Source organism: Haliotis rufescens, unplaced genomic scaffold (assembly GCF_023055435.1).
Source record: "Haliotis rufescens isolate VD_foot unplaced genomic scaffold, xgHalRufe1.0.p SCAF_128, whole genome shotgun sequence".
NCBI classification, from domain to species: Eukaryota; Metazoa; Mollusca; class Gastropoda; order Lepetellida; family Haliotidae; genus Haliotis; species Haliotis rufescens.
The window spans coordinates 49,710-63,942 of NW_025963811.1; positions in this window are offsets into that span (position 1 = coordinate 49,710).

Genomic DNA, 14,233 nt, shown 5'->3' on the forward strand with positions numbered 1-14,233 from the left:
ACCCACGCTTTTGTTCACGTGTTTGCAAATCCGGATCGAAAATGCTAATCATGATCTTAATGGACATTTTTATCATATAAGGAAATATTTAAAACATACACTAAGCAGATAAACCTACTGTGTTTTGATATTTGAGGTAGTCTCACTGAAGATTTGATACCTCTTATTCTTATTTGGAACCGAGACCTTTAATGTTTGTAAACAAAATCTTGTCAATGATGAAGATGTTGGGTTTTTTCTCTTTTTAATGTTTTTAAAAAAAAAATACCTTTATATTTTATTTATTATTATCAGAAATACCGACTGGCCACAGGACTATTGCACATGAAATATATAAACTTTTCAGGACTTTAATACATTCATATTTACAGATATTTCATTAAACTTAAAGATGTTTGTAGATTGGAGCATAAATTGAGCTGGGTATGTGCAACGTGATAAAATGGGCATTTGAGATCAAGGTGAACCTGTCTTCTCTTCAGATAACATAATCTGTTCCGTATTTGTGTTTTCGATTAATCTTATGTGTTAGTTACACATTTTACAGTCCACATTTCTTTGGTATTTTGATATTTCTTTCTGTTTCAATATTCAAAGCTTGCAATGAGCACCTAAATCTTTAAAATTGTACATTGATATATTGGTTTAAAAAGATACTCATTTGTTCAAAAATGCCAAAATAATTATATTTTGGAAATAGTACTAATGAAGCGTGCCATTTTTGTATATGCATATATTTGAGTCTTTGAGTCTTTGGGGCGGTCGGGTAGCCTAGTGGATAAAGCGTTCGCTCGTCACGCCGAAGACCCGGGTTCGAATCTCGACATGGGTACAATGTGTGAAGCCCATTTCTGGTGTACCCCGCCGGAATATTGCTGGAATATTGCTAAAAGTGGCGTAAAACCAAACTCAATCACTCAATTTGAGTCTATGAGTACATTATAACAAAACTTTGGGGTCAATCTACGTTTGAACTTTGCATTTCAATTTTGAATATAATATATCCAAATCCTAATACTTTGATCAACTTTATGACAGACGGAACACAGTTTTGCTTTCAATTGTTGTCAAGTACAAATATCGTATCTGAACACTTTCTTAGCTATCTATAATATGGCACACATAGTAATCTTAGCCAATAATATTTACCGTATTTACCATACATAACTGCACTTGTGACGACTTTACCGTAAATCCTAATAATGTTTTCCATGCATATGAATGTACTCTATCGATAAAGTCTAAACCCCATACCTCAACTCCATATAAGATAATTCGAATTATTTTGTGTCAGAGAAAACACCTTGAAGTGTACATTGTCCATATATCTGTGGAATGTCATGGTAGAATTTATCTTATGTTTCAGCAATGGTTTTAAACTATCTTTTGAGGAAAATACCTTGTTATTTCGTGTCATGTTGATGTATCAACAATTTTCTCGTAAAATTAACTAAAAAATACAAATACAGAATAAATATGTTACCTTTATGAGACATTAAGTGAATCATTTTCGTATCGTACGACAATATTTGTAACAAATATGATGTCATCCGCATGTGGTTCATTCGAGATTAACATAAAAGTAAAATATTACGCCAGGCAGGTAGTATCGTACTGGAAGCTCTGCATCACCACATGCTACTTCGGCATTATTTTTTTACATTGACGCGAACAACCCTGTTTGGAGCTAAAGACGCGTCTGCTGCTTATCATCACGAGTGCAAGACTCATTACGACGAAAAGTTACCCGCACGTGAACGTAGAAATTTATTACGCGCGTGTGTGTAAGGGGGTGGAGGGGACGGTCATTTAGAGTTTTAGCTTCGTCAACAGGGGATCACACATTTACTTCCTCAGAATATTCAGTGAGGAATGATTTGTGATGAATCAGATGGAACGAAAGAGTGTTTGTTCTTTTTGTCGCGCTCATGAATATATTAGTGCAACAATCGTTGATTTGGTTTATTGCGTGTCATCGTTTCCCGGTTTGTCCGGTTTGTCTGGGCCAGACCTGGTTATTAACGGGCCGGCGCGATAAAGATCTATCTTGAAAATTGCTGAATTACTAGATATGTAAATATCACACAAACAGATCGATACTGTCAGTACACACGAATATTGCCAACCAGTGATTAACAGAGGATCGATTAACACTGTCAATTAATAAACCTGTATCAAAAATATGTTTAAATAAAAAAGAATTCGCACTAGAAAATCAGTCTTGAGATGGTCATAATCTGTTTTCACTGAATGTATTCTTTATCCACTATTTAATAGTCCTTGCAGTTTTTTTCCAGGTGGTGGCACATTTCTTACGTGTATGAAAAAAAATAAAATCTGTCCATGTTATGGTGCCAAGGCCTTGAATGATATTGAATTAGATTGTATCCAGTGGATTACACTTTGAGAGTCGGACCACAATATTACTTCTGATAGGTTCTCTTTGAATTCCTCACAAATTTGTCTTGGTATTGAATGGTGCCATGGGTTTCAATCTTGGTATAGTTGCTGGATGCGGTTATGCTACTCTTGCCTTGTTCAACACACAGTTAGGTACAAGCTAAAACAAAAGGAAATAAGAATTGTTACAACTTGTGACAAACTCACAAGAAAATTTGTTGTGACCCTGTCTGGCGCTCGGCATTGAGGGGCTAAAACAAGGACTGGTCGGCTCGGAGTCAGTATACTGTGTCTGAGTGGGGTATTCATGTTTAACTGCGGCATGGTATCTCAGTGGGCTAGCACTATAAATCGGCATCAGTCCGGACTAGTACAAGCAGCCACACACACACATACACGCATGCACGTCGCTATATAAGTGAAATACTCTTGGACGCGACGTTAAACCCCATTTCACCTCACCTCACCGACAAGGTACATCTTATCATAACATCAAAACACAAACTTTCCGGATTTTAAACGAATCCAGCTGTGACACACACTTCAACATGAAACTTACCATTTTACAACATTGACATTTGTTATAACATTGCCATTTATGATCGACAGGTTGTTTATGGTATTTGTTCACACTTACACATTTTGTGGGCCCTCCACACCGTATACAAATGAATTTGCAGCTTAAGTTGACCCTTTAGCTTTGCCTTGCACAAACATTAATGTATACTGATTTCCTAAACTCAGTCTATATTGAATTCCTTAAATTGATCTATTGATTTCCTGAACTGAATCTATTGATGTCCTTAAATCAATCTATATTGATTTCCTTAACTCAATCTATTGATGTCCTTAACTCAATCGATTGATTTCCTTAACTCAATCTATTGATGTCCTTAATTCAATCTATTGATATCCTTAAATTAATCAATTATTTTCCTTCACTCAATCTATTGATGTCCTTTATTCAATCTATTGATGTCCTTAACTTAATCTATTGATGTCTTAACTCAATCTATTGATGTCCTTTAATCAATCTATTGATGTCCTTAACTCAATCTATTGATGTCCTTAATTCAATCTATTGATGTCCTTAACTTAATCTATTGATGTCCTTAACTCAATCTATTGATGTCCTTTAATCAATCTATTGATGTCCTTAACTCAATCTATTGATGTCCTTAACTTAATCTATTGATGTCCTTAACTCAATCTATTGATGTCCTTAACTTAATCTATTGATGTCCTTAACTCAATCTATTGATGTCCTTTAATCAATCTATTGATGTCCTTAACTCAATCTATTGATGTCCTTAACTCAATCTATTGATGTCCTTAACTTAATTGATCGATGTCCTTAATTTAATCGATTGATTTCCTTAACTTAATGTATTGTTTTCTCTCTCAATCGATATGTTGATGTGCGCAGATAAGCGTGATGCCGTGAGACAGTTGGCAATATCTACTTATAGCGTGATGCGATTGAGAAAACGTATATGCTGTCTGTCTGCTGTGGGTGTTGCAAACATGTACCGTGGATCGACATCACGACCGATATTCAGGATTAATTGACGCTGTGACTATCAATATCAATTGACTTACTGACGATAAACTTTTCATGACCCAGGACCGGGTAGCTAAGGGAACGACCATGACCCTGGAGCATGACCCAGGACCGGGTAGCTAAGGGAAAGACCATGGAGCTAAGGGAACGACCATGACCCTGGAGCATGACCCAGGACCGGGTAGCTTAGGGAACGACCATGACCCTGGAGCATGACCCAGGACCGGGTAGCTAAGGGAACGACCATGACCCTGGAGCATGACCCAGGACCGGGTAGCTTAGGGAACGACCATGACCCTGGAGCATGACCCAGGACCGGGTAGCTAAGGGAACGACCATGACCCTGGGGCATGACCCAAGACCGGGTAGCTAAGGGAACGACCATGACCCTGGAGCATGACCCAGGACCGGGTAGCTAAGGGAACGACCATGACCCTGGGGCATGACGCAGGACCGGGTAGCTAAGGGAACGAGCATGACCCTGGAGCATGGCCCAGGACCGGGGTAGCTAAGGGAAAGACCATGTAGCTAAGGGAACGACCATGACCCTGGGGCATGACCCAGGACCGGGTAGATTAGGGAACGACCATGACCCTGGAGCATGACCCAGGACCGGGTAGATAAGGGAACGACCATGTAGCTAAGGGAACGACCATGACCCTGGAGCATGACGGGGGACAGGGTAGCTAAGGGAACGACCATGACCCTGGAGCATGACGGGGGACCGGGTAGCTAAGGGAACGACCATGACCCTGGAGCATGACCCAGGACCGGGTAGCTAAGGGAACGACCATGTAGCTAAGGGAACGACCATGACCCTGGAGCATGACGGGGGACCGGGTAGATAAGGGAACGACCATGACCCTGGAGCATGACGGGGGACCGGGTAGCTAAGGGAACGACCATGACCCTGGAGCATGACCCAGGACCGGGGTAGCTAAGGGAAAGACCATGTAGCTAAGGGAACGACCATGACCCTGGAACGGGGTAGCTAAGGGAACGACCATGACCCAGGAGCGGGGTAGCTAGGGGAACCACCATGACCCAGGGCCGGTGTAGCTAGGGGAACCACCATGACCCAGGGCCGGGGTAGCTAGGGGGACCACCATGACCCAGGGCCGGGGTAGCTAGGGGAACCACCATGACCCAGGGCCGGGGTAGCTAGGGGAACCACCATGACCCAGGGCCGGGGTAGCTAGGGGAACCACCATGACCCAGGGCCGGGGCAGCTAGGGGAACCACCATGACCCAGGGCCGGGGTAGCTAGGGGAACCACCATGACCCAGGGCCGGGGTAGCTAGGGGAACCACCGTGTAGCTAAGGGAACGGCCTTGACCCAGGAGCGGGGTAGTAAATATAATTTGTTCTTAGGTTTCACACACCCGTCCATCTCACTACTATCATCCCCTACCCCACAGCCACACCCATAGCCACACACACACACACGTCCCTTGGGCACGCCAGAAACATATGTTTGGGGGTTCAAATCCAGGTTCGCCCGATTATGTTTCTAGGTTTGTGAGCACCATACCCGTGTTCGATGGTTTCACCGATGTGGTAAACGTCTAGGACCTCTATCACTTTCGGCATTCCTCCCACATTAAGCTGGCACACCCGGATATAACTGAAACACTGTTCAAAGCGGGGTTAAACCCAACTCACCCACGCTGAACAACACATTAGGGTTCAACACGTAATTATTCATTATTGGTCTAGTTACCTAGAAAGAAGTCTCACACAAAAATGTCCTTTGAACCATTCACTGCGCTGTTCAATCTCTCGAGAATCTGACATCAAATGGTAACGGTACTAGCCATTCTAAACATCATGTTTGTTAGCGTTATATAAACTCTTCTTTTCAACCATCTTTTAAGTTTCAGTGTACTAATATTCATAGCGGCGGTATTAATATTTCAAAGCTCATCGTCCTTCTGAGTAAACTGCAAGGGCCTTTTTCATGTCATCATTTATATAGGGTTGAAAATATTATGTCAGTGTCATACAAAGCGAAAACGTGTTCATCAAAGGACGCATTCATTGCATAACATACAGACGTTCAAATGGGAACTGGGATTAAGGGCGTTGTGGTGTGCCAAAATGTTTCACTTTGTTGTTCATGTTAGCAAGTACACACAAAACACACATCACATCTATAGCGTGCATTGCTTTGTAGCTTTTACGTGGTGTCAGTTAAGCTTAAGAAAACCGTCCTGCTACTTTAGCTCACCTTGCTATATATATTCAAATTAGCTTCAAAGCGAGAGCGCGAGAGAGAGCGGGAGAGAGAGCGCGAGAGAGAGAGAGAGCGAGAGAGAGAGAGCGCGCGAGAGAGAGAGAGAGAGAGCGCGGGAGAGAGAGCGAGCGAGAGAGAGCGCGAGAGAAAGAGCCACACACAGGGGGAAGTTGGTATTGAGAAAATGAATGCAGTTCGTCAGTTAAAGTGAACAAAGAAAACCGATGTTATTCCCTTTTTTAATAAATAAACAAAGGTGCAGTGAATAAACGATTCTAATATGTATTCGGTAGAATGCAAATATTGAGTGTACGTTGAAGTTGCATTGAGGTTAGAGTATTCGTGATCAAATGAAACTTACAATACAGGCAATACCCCCTAACGACAAGTGCTTTTTGAAATGTAAATATCAAATAAACTATTACTGTTTCTCAAGTTTGTCACTTGATGTGGAGTTAAAGTATTTCATTTTTTCAAATCGGTTTATTTCACCATGATATCGTATGGGCTTTCAACCGTGAAGATCCGGATTAGATCCGGATTAGAATGAGTCTCCAGCAACGACACTTGCCGGAGGAGGTGGTGGTCAGGCTCGCTGACTTGGTTGATGCATGTCATCGATTCCCACTTCCGTAGATCGTTGCTCATGATGTCAATCACTGGATTGTCTGGTCCTGACTCCTGATTTATATACAGACCGGCGTCATGTAGCTGGAGTATTGCTGAGTGCGGTGTTAAACAAATAAAGAAGCAAGCCACACACACACACACACACACACACACACACACACACACACACACACACACGCACACACACACACGCACGTACGCAAGCATGCACGCACAGACACACGCACGCACGCATGCACACACACGCACGCACGCACACACACACAAACACGCACACGCGCACGCACGCACACACACAATCACACGCACGCACGCACGCACATACACACACGCACACGCACGCACGCACGCACGCACACATTTAACATCAAAATCAAACGTCACCCTAATGCATGCACACAGCTGGCTTATATCTCTCGATTAACTTTTGGTTCAGAAAACGCCAAACATTTTAGACTTAAAAATATCTTGGTTGTAGAATTGTCTGAGTCAAGTGTTAAAATTCATTTTCGGTTCTTTCTGACCGTAGTTTTACACAGACATTGTGATAGTTAAATATTTCATGTCATTATTAAAAATACAATGTGTATGTAAAAACGCTGATAAAACAGGAACACTGTTAAAAGCGGCGTAAAAACCCAATTCACTCACTCATTCAAGATCTGAATAATACTTTGCTTTTTTTAAAGTAAAACGCGGCCGTATTATTGCATTTTTTCAGTTAAGTAGAACATACTGGTACCTTTAATAAGAACCGCCTGGTCCTGTAAGGATGCGTTATTTATTTCCACGAGCTGAAAGTTCTCGAGAATGTTCTCGAACAAAAAAAACATCCCCATATTAAACAAAACACTCCTGATCATTGTGGAAATTGTTTGACAACCTAACTATACTCACCGCCAAAAGAAACGCGAACCATAGAGACATATAGAGAAGTATGTACGTTAAGAGGAGATGTTTCCAATGTGTACCAAAACAAAATGTCAAAACTAACAATCAGTCAAGTGTTACCACAGATTGTCTTTATTCTTTTCACGATATGCTGTACGTAATTTCCAAAATTTACACGCTAATCCTGCACCAGACGAATGGTGTATCTCGAGTCCAGGATCTATGACGTCACATGTGATGCGTTCGTGAGCAAACAAACAAACGGTTCAAACAAAATAACAGTATGTTCGTTTGTGCATCGAACTAATCTAATAACTCTTAAATATGAATATTCTTTTTATATATTAACCAACATATATGGTTTTCGCGTTTCTTTTGGCGGTGAGTATAGAACTCTTTGTTGTCTTTATGTTCTGTGTATGTCGCCCCTCACTCTCACAATATTTCTCTCAGACCGCCTCCGTGGTCTAGTGGTAGAGCGTCCGCCCAGAGAGCGGAAGGTCCTGGGTTCGATCCCCGGCCGCGTTATACCAAAAGACGTTAAAAGATGGTACTTGTTGTTACCCTGTCTGGCGCTCGGCATTCAGGGGCTAAAACAAGGACTGGTCGGCTCGGAGTCAGTTTACTGTGTCTGAGTGGGGTATTCATGTTAAACTGCGGCATGGAATCTCAGTGAGCTAGCACTATAAATCGGCATCAGTCCGGACTAGTACAAGCAGCCACACACACACACACGTGCATGCACGTCGCTATATAAGTGCAATAATCTTGGACTGGACTTTTAAACCAATTTCTCCTCACCTCACCTCCGTCATTTTATCTTTTATATTTCACTATTCCTCATGTAACGTGTCGATTCCCAAATTGAAACAATATGTTATCCCAGAAACCAACAAACAAACAAACAACAAATTGTATACAATCAACAATTATACTACAAAATTAATTCGGTTAACAAATCCAAACAAATTACTGCACGGTAACTACTATGGCAGTACACAATAGAGTGGTGGTACAATATCCAATGGCAGTATAAAATGTGAGAGCAGTGGACATGACAATCACAAGAACAATAATCATCTCCCCGCAACAGCGGTCAAGCTTCTGAGAAAGTCCTAGGCTGGGAATCTTGGGTGATAAGTGATCTTCACACGAAAGCTGATCTTGATGTAATGTCAGATAACATGTAATATGGAATGTGAGATGAGGTGTGAGATGAGGTGTGAGATGACAGGCACGCTCCCGCTCCACACATAACGAGCTACAAGTACTTTCCACACAGTGCTTTACCAGTCCAGTGTCACTAGAACAGCACTGAATATTCCAAATGTTTCTATAACGCTTGACATCCATCCACGCTATTCCGGAAGTTTACAGAATATTCGAGGATCTAAATATGATAACTTATGACAACTACTTATTGTCCAAATACAATGAAATGAACTTATACTGAATTTCCACGGATCTACAGTTACATCATTGTTTAACAATAAATTGCACTACCATATAACACTTATCACGCATGCATGAAAATCATCACTTTTTATACTTATAAAGAATAGCATGGGATGAATTAAATGAAGACGAATAACACGAGTGTTGAAATGGTGAGTTACTTAATGCTGAGTGAGTGAGGTCAGTTTCATATCAAAGTATGCCAGCTAGATGTGGGAAGAAAGACCAAAGTTATATAAGTCTGACACGTTTGCCACTTTTGTGAAGCCCACGACCAAGAACAAGAATCAGCGTGAATCTGAGTTTCGAGCAAACAAACATAGGACTCTGGCACGCCTAATGAACGCAACTCTGCACAGCCATTGCGGCACCATAGGGATGCACGCTGTAAGCAATTTTACATCTGGGGCCTTGGTATTGACAAAATAAGTAATTGTATTTCAGCAAAAATTGGAAAAGATCATATGTCCACAGCTTTTACACACACAAAAATAGTTAATTGGACATGCAAGTTGTCTTGAAAAACGTGTGATGTGAAAAAACTTTATTGTACGGCTCTTTCTGAAGGACATTCCCAAACCCATTCTGTCCCGGACTTCCTACGAGAAGCTCACATGGACAGTCCCAAACCCGTCCTATCCCGGACTTCCTACGAGATGCTCACACGGACAGCAATATTTTGTTTACCTAACGGGTGGGTTTCGAAACATGTAATGTAAAAGAGTCTTTTCTTCGCCATCTTAAATCTCACACATGACGCACAGGTCCTAATATTTATCCAAAAGTAAACCATATGTGATCAAATACGTGGAAACTGTTTCTTTCAAATGAACAATTCGCTTCCACTGCTCTAGACAGGTCATGATCGTAGCCATGACATAGTCAACACGAACATGAGAAATGTCAATACCTCTCTTGAACTAATGATGAATGTGAGTATGCGTTAGTCAAGGTTCTCTACTCTCACCCCTGCGATTATATTGACACACGTGTTAAGTACGGATACATTCAGATGAAGTGACATACCGAACATCGACAAAAGAAAAATGACATTTTTAACTGCTTCAGCTTCTAGTACTGTAAGGATGGGGGACGCCGTGGGGGAGCCTAGTGGTTCAAGCGTTCGCTCGTCACGCCAAAGGCCCAGGTTCGATTCGCCTTTGACAATTTTATGCATCTCTTGCAATCAGTTTCATTATAAGTCATCGCTTGATCTTACGCGATATCGCCATGTATTTTATTGATATGGTAAATACAATTGAAACTATCGATATTCCTAACTGAAATCGCTACTATTGATCGGAAACTGATTTTACAATCGATTTATTGACTTACCATATAGTGCTTACCAATAGCAATATATAGATATTTCGATTCATCGTGACACCCCCAGAGAGAACCTCCTGTCATCTTCTCCGAATTTTAACTGACGAGTTTCAGGGCTTCCCATAAACTTGAATGTATTATAAAAAATCAGGAAAACACTTCATTTCATCTTTTCAAATACGCAGGATACAAACTCATGTTGTTCTATACATCATCTTGAATGTCTTTTCATACTGAACAAAGATCACAGTACACATCCAGCCACATTTTTTTATTTCTACCAACACATCATGTTTTGCATTATCGGAGGAACCTGGTCATCAAATATTTAAATGTATACAAGCAGGCTACTTTGTGTTAAGCCATTACAGTCCTTCACAAAAGAATCTGACCTCATTCGCCGAGGTCGCGATCGACTTCAGAATGATTCCGAATGAGCAAACACTTGATGGCTGCTTTGTTGTGTAGGGTAATGTTAGTCGTGCAAGTGACATGGCGTGTTAATATTTGCACAGTTTCTTTTCCCTGCACTCTCTGATGAAGGAAGCTATTGAAGTACATAAGTCACGTGGTCTAATTGTATCCTCGTGGGGTAGGGGACTAAATGGAGTTAGGGGACCGTGAGTGAGCAGTGATCAGGGCGTGGGCGAAAAAACAGAAGGGAGGAAGACTGAGTGGGTGGGAGGAAGAAGTCAGGGGAGGTCAGTTAGTGGGCGGGGAGGTCTTGATTCTTCCTTGACCATAACATCATTCTATTGAGTTGATAGGTTCACGGTTATAAGATGTTACAGCACCGGAGATCAGCATGTCGCTTTACACCTCCTGGACGCCTTGATGCCGTCCGAGGAATGTTGTTTAAGGGCGCCAAGTCAAGACTATGCCTAAAAATAATATCAAAAAGGAAGAGAATCTATGAATGTCAACTACTTTATTATGAGGGGCTCAACGTTTTGGAGTAGATGCTTACTCCTTCATCTGGTGAATAAATGCTATGAGGCAGAGAACATATACTCAACAACAAAAGTTCCTGTGACACCAACATTTTTGTGTATTTTTCAAACAAGTAAAATTTGCTTTAATTTCAATATTGTAGTACATGTATGGAATCAAGTCACAAAAACGCAAATGCTACAGAAAAGCATGCATTCCATGCAAAAGTTGACTTTTATGCAAGCCCCATGCATTTCACTTCCCAAGAATGGGTATAAAAACATGTGCGTCAACGGGATTCCATATGCATTGTTTAGCATCGTGCTGACAACAACCACTCAGAAAAACAACAAAATTACGCAATTATTCAACATTACGAAATGCCACGCCTGTCCGAAAATGAGCGTCTGCGAGCCATTGGTATGCTTGAAGCAGGATCGAGTCAACGTGATGTTGCAAGTCAATTTAACGTCCACAGAAACACCATTTGGTGTTTTTGGCAACGTTGGCAACAGACGAATGCAGCCAGAGACCATCCTCGGAGTGGCAGGCCACGCGTAATAAATAATCGTCAAGACAACTGGATTCCTAACACACCTACGAAATCGGTTCCAGCCAGCAACAGTGACTGCAAAAGGCATCCCTGGTCTTCGACGAATATCTTCACAAACCATACGTCGTCGCCTCAGATGTGCAGGGATTGTCGCCAGAAGACCCACAAGACGTCCCATTTTGACAGGAAACCACCGTCAAGCACGTCAACAGTGGTGCAGACAGCGTCTACGCAGGACGGCCATGCAGTGGGGATACGTTCTATTCACTGACGAGTCTCGTTTTCACCTCAGCCACAGCGATTGACGGATTCAAGTGTACCGACGTCGAGGTGAACGTTACATCAATCATTTTGTCATGGAAGAAGATCGGTTCGGGGGCGGCAGCGTTATGGTATGGGGTGGGATTACAGCAAGACAGAGGACCCGTTTGATGGTGGTGGAGGGAAATCTCAATGGACAGCGCTACCGCGACGAGATCATCGGCCCTGTTGTTCTACCGTTTTGGCGTCGTCATGGCCCAGCTATTACCTTTCAACATGACAACGCCCAGCCTCATATTGCTCGACTTGTGCAGGATTCCCTTTAACAAAACAACGTGAATGTCATCCCCTGGCCGGCTCGCTCCCCTGATCTCTCACCAATCGAGCACATGTGGGATGAGATGGATCGGCGCCTTCGACGTAAACCACGTGTTCCACAGACACTCCAGGAATTTCGAAACATGATCCAGCAGATATGGACAGATGTCCCTCAGAACATTTTGCGACGCCTGGTCCATTCCATGAGACGAAGATGTGTTGCTTACATCGCAACCAGAGGTGGACACACAAGCTATTGATTTGTAAATTGACATTTTGGCATGTTCATGTTTTTTTTTATGAAATCACGCATTTTCTGAAGTCAGTATGGCAAATTAAACCATTTGAACACTTACAGGAGTATTTTATCTGTTGCCTACCGAAATTGTTTCAGATCTGGTAAAAAACATAACTTTGCTTAAAATCTTATTAATGTCACAGGAACTTTTGTCGTCCAGTATATATACTCACACGCAAAAGAAACGCAAGTCGAGTTTGCAGTATACATGTTATTTATTTTCAACCGTAAAGACAAGAAATACTAATAGGGCAAGATTGACAAAAATTTGACTGAAGACAGTTTAATGGATTAAAAGGCAGATGACATAATTGTTTTTTCAAATGTTAAGGGCTTACACATTTTCGGGTCAATACCCAAAATGTCAGTCAATACCTGGTGTGATCATCATTAGCATTGATCACTGCCACACATCTCCTGTACATTGAGCGGATCAGACGATTTGTGAAGGCCCTAGGGATCCTCCTGCACACATACAGAGCAGCTGTGCGTAGTTCATCGGCAGTTGTAGGGACTGGGCGCACATTGTGCAGACGCCTTTGAACCTCATCATGTCGCTAGGTCCATCCAATGGATCCTTTCCCACAACGTTTCTGTCAGCGAAACGATCGACTCTTCCGTCTGTATGGGAGACACAAAAGAGACTTTCATCAGAGAAGATGACACGTCTCCACTCACGATGACGCCAATTGCGATGACCCTGTCCCCCCTGAAGTCGTGCCTGTCGATGCCGTGGTTGGAGAACAGGACGACGTGCTGGTCGGCGACATCTGAGGTTGTTGGAACTGAGACGTCGGATCGCAGTGTCCCGGCTAATGTGTCGATTATGTGTTCCTATGGTCTGTCGAGCACTTTCTCTTGCAGTTAGGAACGGATGTCACTGGTGTTGACGGGTAATTTGCCGATCTTGTCGAGGTGTGGTGACCCTAGGACGACCGCTCCGAGGAAGGTCATCTGTGGTCTTTGTAGCATTGTATCGATGCAGGAGACGGTAAATTGTGGTTATGTTAACGTTGAAATGACGGGCAACATCTTGGACAGACTCTCCAGCTTCCAAACGTCCGATAGCGTGGTTTCTCTGAATTTGAGTTAGGCGTGGCATTGTTGACCAAGGAGTGGTAGGTCCAAGAATCGGCCACAGTTTTATACCCACTACAGTTCGTGACAGTTCGTTCATTTTCGATTTCACGTGAAATGGGTGCATGAATACCCACATATTCATTGAAATGGTGCGTTTTGACGATTCTTTTTTTATGTTGCGTTTTTACTCGGGGCTTCCAAAATGCAACCAAAAATATTGATAACACCATCAGGCTTTACTACATGCTAAAACCAGTATCAATTTATGGTTCCTTGTTTGTTACCTATTTGCTTAAA